At 40.9% G+C, this 13209-nt stretch overlaps 12 non-coding genes across 12 annotated transcripts; all 12 read left to right on the top strand.

Annotated features, from left to right (window-relative positions):
• Nucleotides 1–1027: 1027 nt before the first annotated feature.
• Nucleotides 1028–1099, top strand: Trnah-gug (transfer RNA histidin (anticodon GUG)). Its single transcript has one exon. It is a non-coding gene; the product is annotated as a tRNA-His (tRNA).
• Nucleotides 1100–1683: 584 nt separating this feature from the next.
• Nucleotides 1684–1755, top strand: Trnah-gug (transfer RNA histidin (anticodon GUG)). The gene has a single exon. It is a non-coding gene; the product is annotated as a tRNA-His (tRNA).
• Nucleotides 1756–2981: 1226 nt separating this feature from the next.
• On the top strand, nt 2982–3053 carry Trnah-gug (transfer RNA histidin (anticodon GUG)). The gene has a single exon. It is a non-coding gene; the product is annotated as a tRNA-His (tRNA).
• Nucleotides 3054–4613: 1560 nt separating this feature from the next.
• Nucleotides 4614–4685, top strand: Trnah-gug (transfer RNA histidin (anticodon GUG)). Its single transcript has one exon. It is a non-coding gene; the product is annotated as a tRNA-His (tRNA).
• A 584-nt stretch (nt 4686–5269) lies between these two features.
• On the top strand, nt 5270–5341 carry Trnah-gug (transfer RNA histidin (anticodon GUG)). Its single transcript has one exon. It is a non-coding gene; the product is annotated as a tRNA-His (tRNA).
• A 1553-nt stretch (nt 5342–6894) lies between these two features.
• On the top strand, nt 6895–6966 carry Trnah-gug (transfer RNA histidin (anticodon GUG)). The gene has a single exon. It is a non-coding gene; the product is annotated as a tRNA-His (tRNA).
• A 1239-nt stretch (nt 6967–8205) lies between these two features.
• Nucleotides 8206–8277, top strand: Trnah-gug (transfer RNA histidin (anticodon GUG)). The gene has a single exon. It is a non-coding gene; the product is annotated as a tRNA-His (tRNA).
• A 256-nt stretch (nt 8278–8533) lies between these two features.
• Nucleotides 8534–8605, top strand: Trnah-gug (transfer RNA histidin (anticodon GUG)). Its single transcript has one exon. It is a non-coding gene; the product is annotated as a tRNA-His (tRNA).
• Nucleotides 8606–9838: 1233 nt separating this feature from the next.
• Trnah-gug (transfer RNA histidin (anticodon GUG)) lies at nt 9839–9910 on the top strand. Its single transcript has one exon. It is a non-coding gene; the product is annotated as a tRNA-His (tRNA).
• Nucleotides 9911–10814: 904 nt separating this feature from the next.
• Nucleotides 10815–10886, top strand: Trnah-gug (transfer RNA histidin (anticodon GUG)). The gene has a single exon. It is a non-coding gene; the product is annotated as a tRNA-His (tRNA).
• A 584-nt stretch (nt 10887–11470) lies between these two features.
• Trnah-gug (transfer RNA histidin (anticodon GUG)) lies at nt 11471–11542 on the top strand. Its single transcript has one exon. It is a non-coding gene; the product is annotated as a tRNA-His (tRNA).
• A 1226-nt stretch (nt 11543–12768) lies between these two features.
• Nucleotides 12769–12840, top strand: Trnah-gug (transfer RNA histidin (anticodon GUG)). Its single transcript has one exon. It is a non-coding gene; the product is annotated as a tRNA-His (tRNA).
• Nucleotides 12841–13209: the final 369 nt, after the last annotated feature.

Raw genomic sequence — 13209 nt, 5'->3', positions numbered from 1 at the left:
AACCCAGAGGTCGATGGATCGAAACCATCCTCTGCTACATACATGCTGTGATCGTATAGTGGTTAGTACTTCACGTTGTGGCCGTGACAACCCAGATTCGAATCCTGGTCACAGCAGATTTGTTTTTTGTTTTTTGTTTGTTTCTGGCGATTGTTTTAAGTTGCTTTGCATTTGTGAACAAACATAAAAATTCTGGTTGCGTCTATTCTCGAATTTCTTGAACGATTGCATTTTAAACTGCAAACACTTTCAAATCATTGGAACTTATTGAAAACTGGTGCATCGTCTAAATCAGCAGAGTGGCGCAGCGGAAGCGTGCTGGGCCCATAACCCAGAGGTCGATGGATCGAAACCATCCTCTGCTACATACATGCTGTGATCGTATAGTGGTTAGTACTTCACGTTGTGGCCGTGACAACCCAGATTCGAATCCTGGTCACAGCACATTTGTTTTTTGTTTTTTGTTTGTTTCTTGCGATTGTTTTAAGTTGCTTTGCATTTGTGAACAAAGATAAAAATTCTGGTTGCATCTATTCTCGAATTTCTTGAATGATTGCATTTTAAACTGCAAACACTATCAAATTATTGCAACTTATTGAAAACTTTTGCATGAACATAATCAGCAGAGTGGCGCAGCGGAAGCGTGCTGGGCCCATAACCCAGAGGTCGATGGATCGAAACCATCCTCTGCTACATACATGTTGTGATCGTATAGTGGTTAGTACTTCACGTTGTGGCCGTGACAACCCAGGTTCGAATCCTGGTCACAGCAGATTTGTTTTTTGTTTTTTGTTTGTTTCTGGCGATTGTTTTAAGTTGCTTTGCATTTGTGAACAAACATAAAAATTCTGGTTGCGTCTATTCTCGAATTTCTTGAATGATTGCATTTTAAATTGCAAAGACTTTCAAATCATTGGAACTTATTGAAAACTGTTGCATCGACCAAATCAGCAGAGTGGCGCAGCGGAAGCGTGCTGGGCCCATAACCCAGAGGTCGATGGATCAAAACCATCTCTGCTACATACATGCTGTGATCGTATAGTGGTTAGTACTTCACGTTGTGGCCGTGACAACCCAGGTTCGAATCCTGGTCACAGCAGATTTGTTTTTTGTTTTTTGTTTGTTTCTGGCGATTGTTTTAAGTTGCTTTGCATTTGTGAACAAACATAAAATTTCTGGTTGCGTCTATTCTCGAATTTCTTGAACGATTGCATTTTAAACTGCAAAGACTTTCAAACCATTGGAACTTATTGAAAACTGTTGCATCGTCAAAATCAGCAGAGTGGCGCAGCGGAAGCGTGCTGGGCCCATAACCCAGAGGTCGATGGATCGAAACCATCCTCTGCTACATACATGCTGTGATCGTATAGTGGTTAGTACTTCACGTTGTGGCCGTTGCAACCCAGGTTCGAATCCTGGTCACAGCAGATTTGTTTTTTGTTTTTTGTTTGTTTCTTGCGATTGTTTTAAGTTGCTTTGCATTTGTGAACAAAGATAAAAATTCTGGTTGCATCTATTCTCGATATTCTTGAATGATTGCATTTTAAACTGCAAACACTATCAAATTATTGGAACTTATTGAAAACTTTTGCATGAACATAATCAGCAGAGTGGCGCAGCCGAAGCGTGCTGGGCCCATAACCCAGAGGTCGATGGATCGAAACCATCCTCTGCTACATACATGCTGTGATCGTATAGTGGTTAGTACTTCACGTTGTGGCCGTGACAACCCAGGTTCGAATCCTGGTCACAGCAGATTTATTTTTTGTTTGTTTCTGGCGATTGTTTTAAGTTGCTTTGCATTTGTGAACAAAGATAAAAATTCTGGTTGCATCTATTCTGGAATTTCTTGAATGATTGCATTTTAAACTGCAAACACTATCAAATTATTGGAACTTATTGAAAACTTTTGCATGAACATAATCAGCAGAGTGGCGCAGCGGAAGCGTACTGGACCCATAACCCAGAGGTCGATGGATCGAAACCATCCTCTGCTAGATACATGCTGTGATCGCGTAGTGGTTAGTACTTCACGTTGTGGCCGTGACAACCCAGGTTCGAATCCTTGTCACAGCAGATTTATTTTTTGTTTGTTTCTGGCGATTGTTTTAAGTTGCTTTGCATTTGTGAACAAACATAAAAATTCTGGTTGCATCTATTCTCGAATTTCTTGAACGATTGCATTTTAAACTGCAAACACTTTCAAATCATTGGAACTTATTGAAAACTGTTGCATCGACAAAATCAGCAGAGTGGCGCAGCGGAAGCGTGCTGGGCCCATAACCCAGAGGTCGATGGATCGAAACCATCCTCTGCTACATACATGCTGTGATCGTATAGTGGTTAGTACTTCACGTTGTGGCCGTGACAACCCAGATTCGAATCCTGGTCACAGCAGATTTGTTTTTTGTTTTTTGTTTGTTTCTGGCGATTGTTTTAAGTTGCTTTGCATTTGTGAACAAACATAAAAATTCTGGTTGCGTCTATTCTCGAATTTCTTGAACGATTGCATTTTAAACTGCAAACACTTTCAAATCATTGGAACTTATTGAAAACTGGTGCATCGTCTAAATCAGCAGAGTGGCGCAGCGGAAGCGTGCTGGGCCCATAACCCAGAGGTCGATGGATCGAAACCATCCTCTGCTACATACATGCTGTGATCGTATAGTGGTTAGTACTTCACGTTGTGGCCGTGACAACCCAGATTCGAATCCTGGTCACAGCACATTTGTTTTTTGTTTTTTGTTTGTTTCTTGCGATTGTTTTAAGTTGCTTTGCATTTGTGAACAAAGATAAAAATTCTGGTTGCATCTATTCTCGAATTTCTTGAATGATTGCATTTTAAACTGCAAACACTATCAAATTATTGCAACTTATTGAAAACTTTTGCATGAACATAATCAGCAGAGTGGCGCAGCGGAAGCGTGCTGGGCCCATAACCCAGAGGTCGATGGATCGAAACCATCCTCTGCTACATACATGCTGTGATCGTATAGTGGTTAGTACTTCACGTTGTGGCCGTGACAACCCAGGTTCGAATCCTGGTCACAGCAGATTTATTTTTTGTTTTTTGTTTGTTTCTGGCGATTGTTTTAAGTTGCTTTGCATTTCTGAACAAAGATAAAAATTCTGGTTGCATCTATTCTGGAATTTCTTGAATGATTGCATTTTAAACTGCAAACACTATCAAATTATTGGAACTTATTGAAAACTTTTGCATGAACATAATCAGCAGAGTGGCGCAGCGGAAGCGTACTGGACCCATAACCCAGAGGTCGATGGATCGAAACCATCCTCTGCTACATACATGCTGTGATCGCGTAGTGGTTAGTACTTCACGTTGTGGCCGTGACAACCCAGGTTCGAATCCTTGTCACAGCAGATTTATTTTTTGTTTGTTTCTGGCGATTGTTTTAAGTTGCTTTGCATTTGTGAACAAACATAAAAATTCTGGTTGCATCTATTCTCGAATTTCTTGAACGATTGCATTTTAAACTGCAAACACTTTCAAATCATTGGAACTTATTGAAAACTGTTGCATCGACAAAATCAGCAGAGTGGCGCAGCGGAAGCGTGCTGGGCCCATAACCCAGAGGTCGATGGATCGAAACCATCCTCTGCTACATACATGCTGTGATCGTATAGTGGTTAGTACTTCACGTTGTGGCCGTAACAACCCAGATTCGAACCGTGGTCACAGCAGATTTGTTTTTTGTTTTTTGTTTGTTTCTGGCGATTGTTTTAAGTTGCTTTGCATTTGTGAACAAACATAAAAATTCTGGTTGCGTCTATTCTGGGATTTCTTGAATGATTGCATTTTAAACTGCAAACACTTTCAAATCATTGGAACTGATTGAAAACTGGTGCATCGTCTAAATCAGCAGAGTGGCGCAGCGGAAGCGTGCTGGGCCCATAACTCAGAGGTCGATGGATCAAAACCATCTCTGCTACATACATGCTGTGATCGTATAGTGGTTAGTACTTCACGTTGTGGCCGTTGCAACCCAGGTTCGAATCCTGGTCACAGCAGATTTGTTTTTTGTTTTTTGTTTGTTTCTGGCGATTGTTTTAAGTTGCTTTGCATTTGTGAACAAACATAAAAATTCTGGTTGCGTCTATTCTCGAATTTCTTGAACGATTGCATTTTAAACTGCAAAGACTTTCAAACCATTGGAACTTATTGAAAACTGTTGCATCGTCAAAATCAGCAGAGTGGCGCAGCGGAAGCGTGCTGGGCCCATAACCCAGAGGTCGATGGATCGAAACCATCCTCTGCTCCATACATGCTGTGATCGTATAGTGGTTAGTACTTCACGTTGTGGCCGTGACAACCCAGATTCGAATCCTGGTCACAGCACATTTGTTTTTTGTTTTTTGTTTGTTTCTTGCGATTGTTTTAAGTTGCTTTGCATTTGTGAACAAACATAAAAATTCTGGTTGCATCTATTCTCGAATTTCTTGAATGATTGCATTTTAAACTGCAAACACATTCAAATTATTGGAACTTATTGAAAACTTTTGCATGAACATAATCAGCAGAGTGGCGCAGCGGAAGCGTGCTGGGCCCATAACCCAGAGGTCGATGGATCGAAACCATCCTCTGCTACATACATGCTGTGATCGTATAGTGGTTAGTACTTCACGTTGTGGCCGTGACAACCCAGGTTCGAATCCTGGTCACAGCAGATTTGTTTTTTGTTTTTTGTTTGTTTCTGGCGATTGTTTTAAGTTGCTTTGCATTTGTGAACAAACATAAAAATTCTGGTTGCATCTATTCTGGAATTTCTTGAATGATTGCATTTTAAACTGCAAAGACTTTCAAACCATTGGAACTTATTGAAAACTGTTGCATCGTCAAAATCAGCAGAGTGGCGCAGCGGAAGCGTGCTGGGCCCATAACCCAGAGGTCGATGGATCGAAACCATCCTCTGCTACATACATGCTGTGATCGTATAGTGGTTAGTACTTCACGTTGTGGCCGTTGCAACCCAGGTTCGAATCCTGGTCACAGCAGATTTGTTTTTTGTTTTTTGTTTGTTTCTTGCGATTGTTTTAAGTTGCTTTGCATTTGTGAACAAAGATAAAAATTCTGGTTGCATCTATTCTCGAATTTCTTGAATGATTGCATTTTAAACTGCAAACACTATCAAATTATTGGAACTTATTGAAAACTTTTGCATGAACATAATCAGCAGAGTGGCGCAGCGGAAGCGTGCTGGGCCCATAACCCAGAGGTCGATGGATCGAAACCATCCTCTGCTACATACATGCTGTGATCGTATAGTGGTTAGTACTTCACGTTGTGGCCGTGACAACCCAGGTTCGAATCCTGGTCACAGCAGATTTATTTTTTGTTTGTTTCTGGCGATTGTTTTAAGTTGCTTTGCATTTGTGAACAAAGATAAAAATTCTGGTTGCATCTATTCTGGAATTTCTTGAATGATTGCATTTTAAACTGCAAACACTATCAAATTATTGGAACTTATTGAAAACTTTTGCATGAACATAATCAGCAGAGTGGCGCAGCGGAAGCGTACTGGACCCATAACCCAGAGGTCGATGGATCGAAACCATCCTCTGCTAGATACATGCTGTGATCGCGTAGTGGTTAGTACTTCACGTTGTGGCCGTGACAACCCAGGTTCGAATCCTTGTCACAGCAGATTTATTTTTTGTTTGTTTCTGGCGATTGTTTTAAGTTGCTTTGCATTTGTGAACAAACATAAAAATTTGGGTTGCATCTATTCTCGAATTTCTTGAGCGATTGCATTTTAAACTGCAAACACTTTCAAATCATTGGAACTTATTGAAAACTGTTGCATCGACAAAATCAGCAGAGTGGCGCAGCGGAAGCGTGCTGGGCCCATAACCCAGAGGTCGATGGATCGAAACCATCCTCTGCTACATACATGCTGTGATCGTATAGTGGTTAGTACTTCACGTTGTGGCCGTGACAACCCAGATTCGAATCCTGGTCACAGCAGATTTGTTTTTTGTTTTTTGTTTGTTTCTGGCGATTGTTTTAAGTTGCTTTGCATTTGTGAACAAACATAAAAATTCTGGTTGCGTCTATTCTCGAATTTCTTGAACGATTGCATTTTAAACTGCAAACACTTTCAAATCATTGGAACTTATTGAAAACTGGTGCATCGTCTAAATCAGCAGAGTGGCGCAGCGGAAGCGTGCTGGGCCCATAACTCAGAGGTCGATGGATCAAAACCATCTCTGCTACATACATGCTGTGATCGTATAGTGGTTAGTACTTCACGTTGTGGCCGTTGCAACCCAGGTTCGAATCCTGGTCACAGCAGATTTGTTTTTTGTTTTTTGTTTGTTTCTGGCGATTGTTTTAAGTTGCTATGCATTTGTGAACAAACATAAAAATTCTGGTTGCGTCTATTCTCGAATTTCTTGAACGATTGCATTTTAAACTGCAAAGACTTTCAAACCATTGGAACTTATTGAAAACTGTTGCATCGTCAAAATCAGCAGAGTGGCGCAGCGGAAGCGTGCTGGGCCCATAACCCAGAGGTCGATGGATCGAAACCATCCTCTGCTACATACATGCTGTGATCGTATAGTGGTTAGTACTTCACGTTGTGGCCGTGACAACCCAGATTCGAATCCTGGTCACAGCACATTTGTTTTTTGTTTTTTGTTTGTTTCTTGCGATTGTTTTAAGTTGCTTTGCATTTGTGAACAAACATAAAAATTCTGGTTGCATCTATTCTCGAATTTCTTGAATGATTGCATTTTAAACTGCAAACACTATCAAATTATTGCAACTTATTGAAAACTTTTGCATGAACATAATCAGCAGAGTGGCGCAGCGGAAGCGTGCTGGGCCCATAACCCAGAGGTCGATGGATCGAAACCATCCTCTGCTACATACATGCTGTGATCGTATAGTGGTTAGTACTTCACGTTGTGGCCGTGACAACCCAGGTTCGAATCCTGGTCACAGCAGATTTATTTTTTGTTTTTTGTTTGTTTCTGGCGATTGTTTTAAGTTGCTTTGCATTTGTGAACAAAGATAAAAATTCTGGTTGCATCTATTCTGGAATTTCTTGAATGATTGCATTTTAAACTGCAAACACTATCAAATTATTGGAACTTATTGAAAACTTTTGCATGAACATAATCAGCAGAGTGGCGCAGCGGAAGCGTACTGGACCCATAACCCAGAGGTCGATGGATCGAAACCATCCTCTGCTACATACATGCTGTGATCGCGTAGTGGTTAGTACTTCACGTTGTGGCCGTGACAACCCAGGTTCGAATCCTTGTCACAGCAGATTTGTTTTTTGTTTTTTGTTTGTTTCTGGCGATTGTTTTAAGTTGCTTTGCATTTGTGAACAAACATAAAAATTCTGGTTGCATCTATTCTCGAATTTCTTGAACGATTGCATTTTAAACTGCAAACACTTTCAAATCATTGGAACTTATTGAAAATTGTTGCATCGACAAAATCAGCAGAGTGGCGCAGCGGAAGCGTGCTGGGCCCATAACCCAGAGGTCGATGGATCGAAACCATCCTCTGCTACATACATGCTGTGATCGTATAGTGGTTAGTACTTCACGTTGTGGCCGTAACAACCCAGATTCGAACCGTGGTCACAGCAGATTTGTTTTTTGTTTTTTGTTTGTTTCTGGCGATTGTTTTAAGTTGCTTTGCATTTGTGAACAAACATAAAAATTCTGGTTGCGTCTATTCTGGGATTTCTTGAATGATTGCATTTTAAACTGCAAACACTTTCAAATCATTGGAACTGATTGAAAACTGGTGCATCGTCTAAATCAGCAGAGTGGCGCAGCGGAAGCGTGCTGGGCGCATAACTCAGAGGTCGATGGATCAAAACCATCTCTGCTACATACATGCTGTGATCGTATAGTGGTTAGTACTTCACGTTGTGGCCGTTGCAACCCAGGTTCGAATCCTGGTCACAGCAGATTTGTTTTTTGTTTTTTGTTTGTTTCTGGCGATTGTTTTAAGTTGCTTTGCATTTGTGAACAAACATAAAAATTCTGGTTGCGTCTATTCTCGAATTTCTTGAACGATTGCATTTTAAACTGCAAAGACTTTCAAACCATTGGAACTTATTGAAAACTGTTGCATCGTCAAAATCAGCAGAGTGGCGCAGCGGAAGCGTGCTGGGCCCATAACCCAGAGGTCGATGGATCGAAACCATCCTCTGCTCCATACATGCTGTGATCGTATAGTGGTTAGTACTTCACGTTGTGGCCGTGACAACCCAGGTTCGAATCCTGGTCACAGCAGATTTGTTTTTTATTTTTTGTTTGTTTCTGGCGATTGTTTTAAGTTGCTTTGCATTTGTGAACAAACATAAAAATTCTGGTTGCATCTATTCTGGAATTTCTTGAACGATTGCATTTTAAACTGCAAACACTATCAAATTATTGGAACTTATTGAAAACTTTTGCATCGTCAAAATCAGCAGAGTGGCGCAGCGGAAGCGTGCTGGGCCCATAACCCAGAGGTCGATGGATCGAAACCATCCTCTGCTACATACATGCTGTGATCGTATAGTGGTTAGTACTTCACGTTGTGGCCGTGACAACCCAGGTTCGAATCCTGGTCACAGCAGATTTGTTTTTTGTTTTTTGTTTGTTTCTTGCGATTGTTTTAAGTTGCTTTGCATTTGTGAACAAACATAAAAATTCTGGTTGCATCTATTCTGGAACTTCTTGAATGATTGCATTTTAAACTGCAAACACTATCAAATTATTGAAACTTATTGAAAACTTTTGCATGAACATAATCAGCAGAGTGGCGCAGCGGAAGCGTACTGGACCCATAACCCAGAGGTCGATGGATCGAAACCATCCTCTTCTACATACATGCTGTGATCGCGTAGTGGTTAGTACTTCACGTTGTGGCCGTGACAACCCAGGTTCGAATCCTGGTCACAGCAGATTTGTTTTTTGTTTTTTGTTTGTTTCTGGCGATTGTTTTAAGTTGCTTTGCATTTGTGAACAAACATAAAAATTCTGGTTGCATCTATTCTGGAATTTCTTGAATGATTGCATTTTAAACTGCAAACACTATCAAATTATTGGAACTTATTGAAAACTTTTGCATGAACATGATCAGCAGAGTGGCGCAGCGGAAGCGTACTGGACCCATAACCCAGAGGTCGATGGATCGAAACCATCCTCTGCTACATACATGCTGTGATCGCGTAGTGGTTAGTACTTCACGTTGTGGCCGTGACAACCCAGGTTCGAATCCTTGTCACAGCAGATTTATTTTTTGTTTGTTTCTGGCGATTGTTTTAAGTTGCTTTGCATTTGTGAACAAACATAAAAATTTGGGTTGCATCTATTCTCGAATTTCTTGAACGATTGCATTTTAAACTGCAAACACTTTCAAATCATTGGAACTTATTGAAAACTGTTGCATCGACAAAATCAGCAGAGTGGCGCAGCGGAAGCGTGCTGGGCCCATAACCCAGAGGTCGATGGATCGAAACCATCCTCTGCTACATACATGCTGTGATCGTATAGTGGTTAGTACTTCACGTTGTGGCCGTGACAACCCAGATTCGAATCCTGGTCGCAGCACATTTGTTTTTTGTTTTTTGTTTGTTTCTGGCGATTGTTTTAAGTTGCTTTGCATTTGTGAACAAAGATAAAAATTCTGGTTGCATCTATTCTCGAATTTCTTGAATGATTGCATTTTAAACTGCAAACACTATCAAATTATTGGAACTTATTGAAAACTTTTGCATGAACATAATCAGCAGAGTGGCGCAGCGGAAGCGTGCTGGGCCCATAACCCAGAGGTCGATGGATCGAAACCATCCTCTGCTACATACATGCTGTGATCGTATAGTGGTTAGTACTTCACGTTGTGGCCGTGACAACCCAGGTTCGAATCCTGGTCACAGCAGATTTGTTTTTTGTTTTTTGTTTGTTTCTGGCGATTGTTTTAAGTTGCTTTGCATTTGTGAACAAACATAAAAATTCTGGTTGCATCTATTCTGGAATTTCTTGAATGATTGCATTTTAAACTGCAAAGACTTTCAAATCATTGGAACTTATTGAAAACTGGTGCATCGTCTAAATCAGCAGAGTGGCGCAGCGGAAGCGTGCTGGGCCCATAACCCAGAGGTCGATGGATCGAAACCATCCTCTGCTACATACATGCTGTGATCGTATAGTGGTTAGTACTTCACGTTGTGGCCGTGACAACCCAGGTTCGAATCCTTGTCACAGCAGATTTATTTTTTGTTTGTTTCTGGCGATTGTTTTCAGTTGCTTTGCATTTGTGAACAAAGATAAAAATTCTGGTTGCATCTATTCTCGATATTCTTGAATGATTGCATTTTAAACTGCAAACACTATCAAATTATTGGAACTTATTGAAAACTTTTGCATCGTCAAAATCAGCAGAGTGGCGCAGCGGAAGCGTGCTGGGCCCATAACCCAGAGGTCGATGGATCGAAACCATCCTCTGCTACATACATGTTGTGATCGTATAGTGGTTAGTACTTCACGTTGTGGCCGTGACAACCCAGGTTCGAATCCTGGTCACAGCAGATTTGTTTTTTGTTTTTTGTTTGTTTCTGGCGATTGTTTTAAGTTGCTTTGCATTTGTGAACAAACATAAAAATTCTGGTTGCGTCTATTCTCGAATTTCTTGAATGATTGCATTTTAAATTGCAAAGACTTTCAAATCATTGGAACTTATTGAAAACTGTTGCATCGACCAAATCAGCAGAGTGGCGCAGCGGAAGCGTGCTGGGCCCATAACCCAGAGGTCGATGGATCAAAACCATCTCTGCTACATACATGCTGTGATCGTATAGTGGTTAGTACTTCACGTTGTGGCCGTGACAACCCAGGTTCGAATCCTGGTCACAGCAGATTTGTTTTTTGTTTTTTGTTTGTTTCTGGCGATTGTTTTAAGTTGCTTTGCATTTGTGAACAAACATAAAATTTCTGGTTGCGTCTATTCTCGAATTTCTTGAACGATTGCATTTTAAACTGCAAAGACTTTCAAACCATTGGAACTTATTGAAAACTGTTGCATCGTCAAAATCAGCAGAGTGGCGCAGCGGAAGCGTGCTGGGCCCATAACCCAGAGGTCGATGGATCGAAACCATCCTCTGCTACATACATGCTGTGATCGTATAGTGGTTAGTACTTCACGTTGTGGCCGTTGCAACCCAGGTTCGAATCCTGGTCACAGCAGATTTGTTTTTTGTTTTTTGTTTGTTTCTTGCGATTGTTTTAAGTTGCTTTGCATTTGTGAACAAAGATAAAAATTCTGGTTGCATCTATTCTCGATATTCTTGAATGATTGCATTTTAAACTGCAAACACTATCAAATTATTGGAACTTATTGAAAACTTTTGCATGAACATAATCAGCAGAGTGGCGCAGCGGAAGCGTGCTGGGCCCATAACCCAGAGGTCGATGGATCGAAACCATCCTCTGCTACATACATGCTGTGATCGTATAGTGGTTAGTACTTCACGTTGTGGCCGTGACAACCCAGGTTCGAATCCTGGTCACAGCAGATTTATTTTTTGTTTGTTTCTGGCGATTGTTTTAAGTTGCTTTGCATTTGTGAACAAAGATAAAAATTCTGGTTGCATCTATTCTGGAATTTCTTGAATGATTGCATTTTAAACTGCAAACACTATCAAATTATTGGAACTTATTGAAAACTTTTGCATGAACATAATCAGCAGAGTGGCGCAGCGGAAGCGTACTGGACCCATAACCCAGAGGTCGATGGATCGAAACCATCCTCTGCTAGATACATGCTGTGATCGCGTAGTGGTTAGTACTTCACGTTGTGGCCGTGACAACCCAGGTTCGAATCCTTGTCACAGCAGATTTATTTGTTGTTTGTTTCTGGCGATTGTTTTAAGTTGCTTTGCATTTGTGAACAAACATAAAAATTCTGGTTGCATCTATTCTCGAATTTCTTGAACGATTGCATTTTAAACTGCAAACACTTTCAAATCATTGGAACTTATTGAAAACTGTTGCATCGACAAAATCAGCAGAGTGGCGCAGCGGAAGCGTGCTGGGCCCATAACCCAGAGGTCGATGGATCGAAACCATCCTCTGCTACATACATGCTGTGATCGTATAGTGGTTAGTACTTCACGTTGTGGCCGTGACAACCCAGATTCGAATCCTGGTCACAGCAGATTTGTTTTTTGTTTTTTGTTTGTTTCTGGCGATTGTTTTAAGTTGCTTTGCATTTGTGAACAAACATAAAAATTCTGGTTGCGTCTATTCTCGAATTTCTTGAACGATTGCATTTTAAACTGCAAACACTTTCAAATCATTGGAACTTATTGAAAACTGGTGCATCGTCTAAATCAGCAGAGTGGCGCAGCGGAAGCGTGCTGGGCCCATAACCCAGAGGTCGATGGATCGAAACCATCCTCTGCTACATACATGCTGTGATCGTATAGTGGTTAGTACTTCACGTTGTGGCCGTGACAACCCAGATTCGAATCCTGGTCACAGCACATTTGTTTTTTGTTTTTTGTTTGTTTCTTGCGATTGTTTTAAGTTGCTTTGCATTTGTGAACAAAGATAAAAATTCTGGTTGCATCTATTCTCGAATTTCTTGAATGATTGCATTTTAAACTGCAAACACTATCAAATTATTGGAACTTATTGAAAACTTTTGCATGAACATAATCAGCAGAGTGGCGCAGCGGAAGCGTGCTGGGCCCATAACCCAGAGGTCGATGGATCGAAACCATCCTCTGCTACATACATGCTGTGATCGTATAGTGGTTAGTACTTCACGTTGTGGCCGTGACAACCCAGGTTCGAATCCTGGTCACAGCAGATTTATTTTTTGTTTTTTGTTTGTTTCTGGCGATTGTTTTAAGTTGCTTTGCATTTCTGAACAAAGATAAAAATTCTGGTTGCATCTATTCTGGAATTTCTTGAATGATTGCATTTTAAACTGCAAACACTATCAAATTATTGGAACTTATTGAAAACTTTTGCATGAACATAATCAGCAGAGTGGCGCAGCGGAAGCGTACTGGACCCATAACCCAGAGGTCGATGGATCGAAACCATCCTCTGCTACATACATGCTGTGATCGCGTAGTGGTTAGTACTTCACGTTGTGGCCGTGACAACCCAGGTTCGAATCCTTGTCACAGCAGATTTATTTTTTGTTTGTTTCTGGCGATTGTTTTAAGTTGC

The sequence above is a fragment of the Phallusia mammillata genome, chromosome 7, assembly GCF_965637545.1.
Source record: "Phallusia mammillata chromosome 7, kaPhaMamm4.hap1.1, whole genome shotgun sequence".
NCBI lineage: Eukaryota > Metazoa > Chordata > Ascidiacea > Phlebobranchia > Ascidiidae > Phallusia > Phallusia mammillata.
The sequence above is the reverse complement of the archived record's forward strand: the minus strand, read 5'-3'. Positions and strand labels throughout refer to the sequence as shown.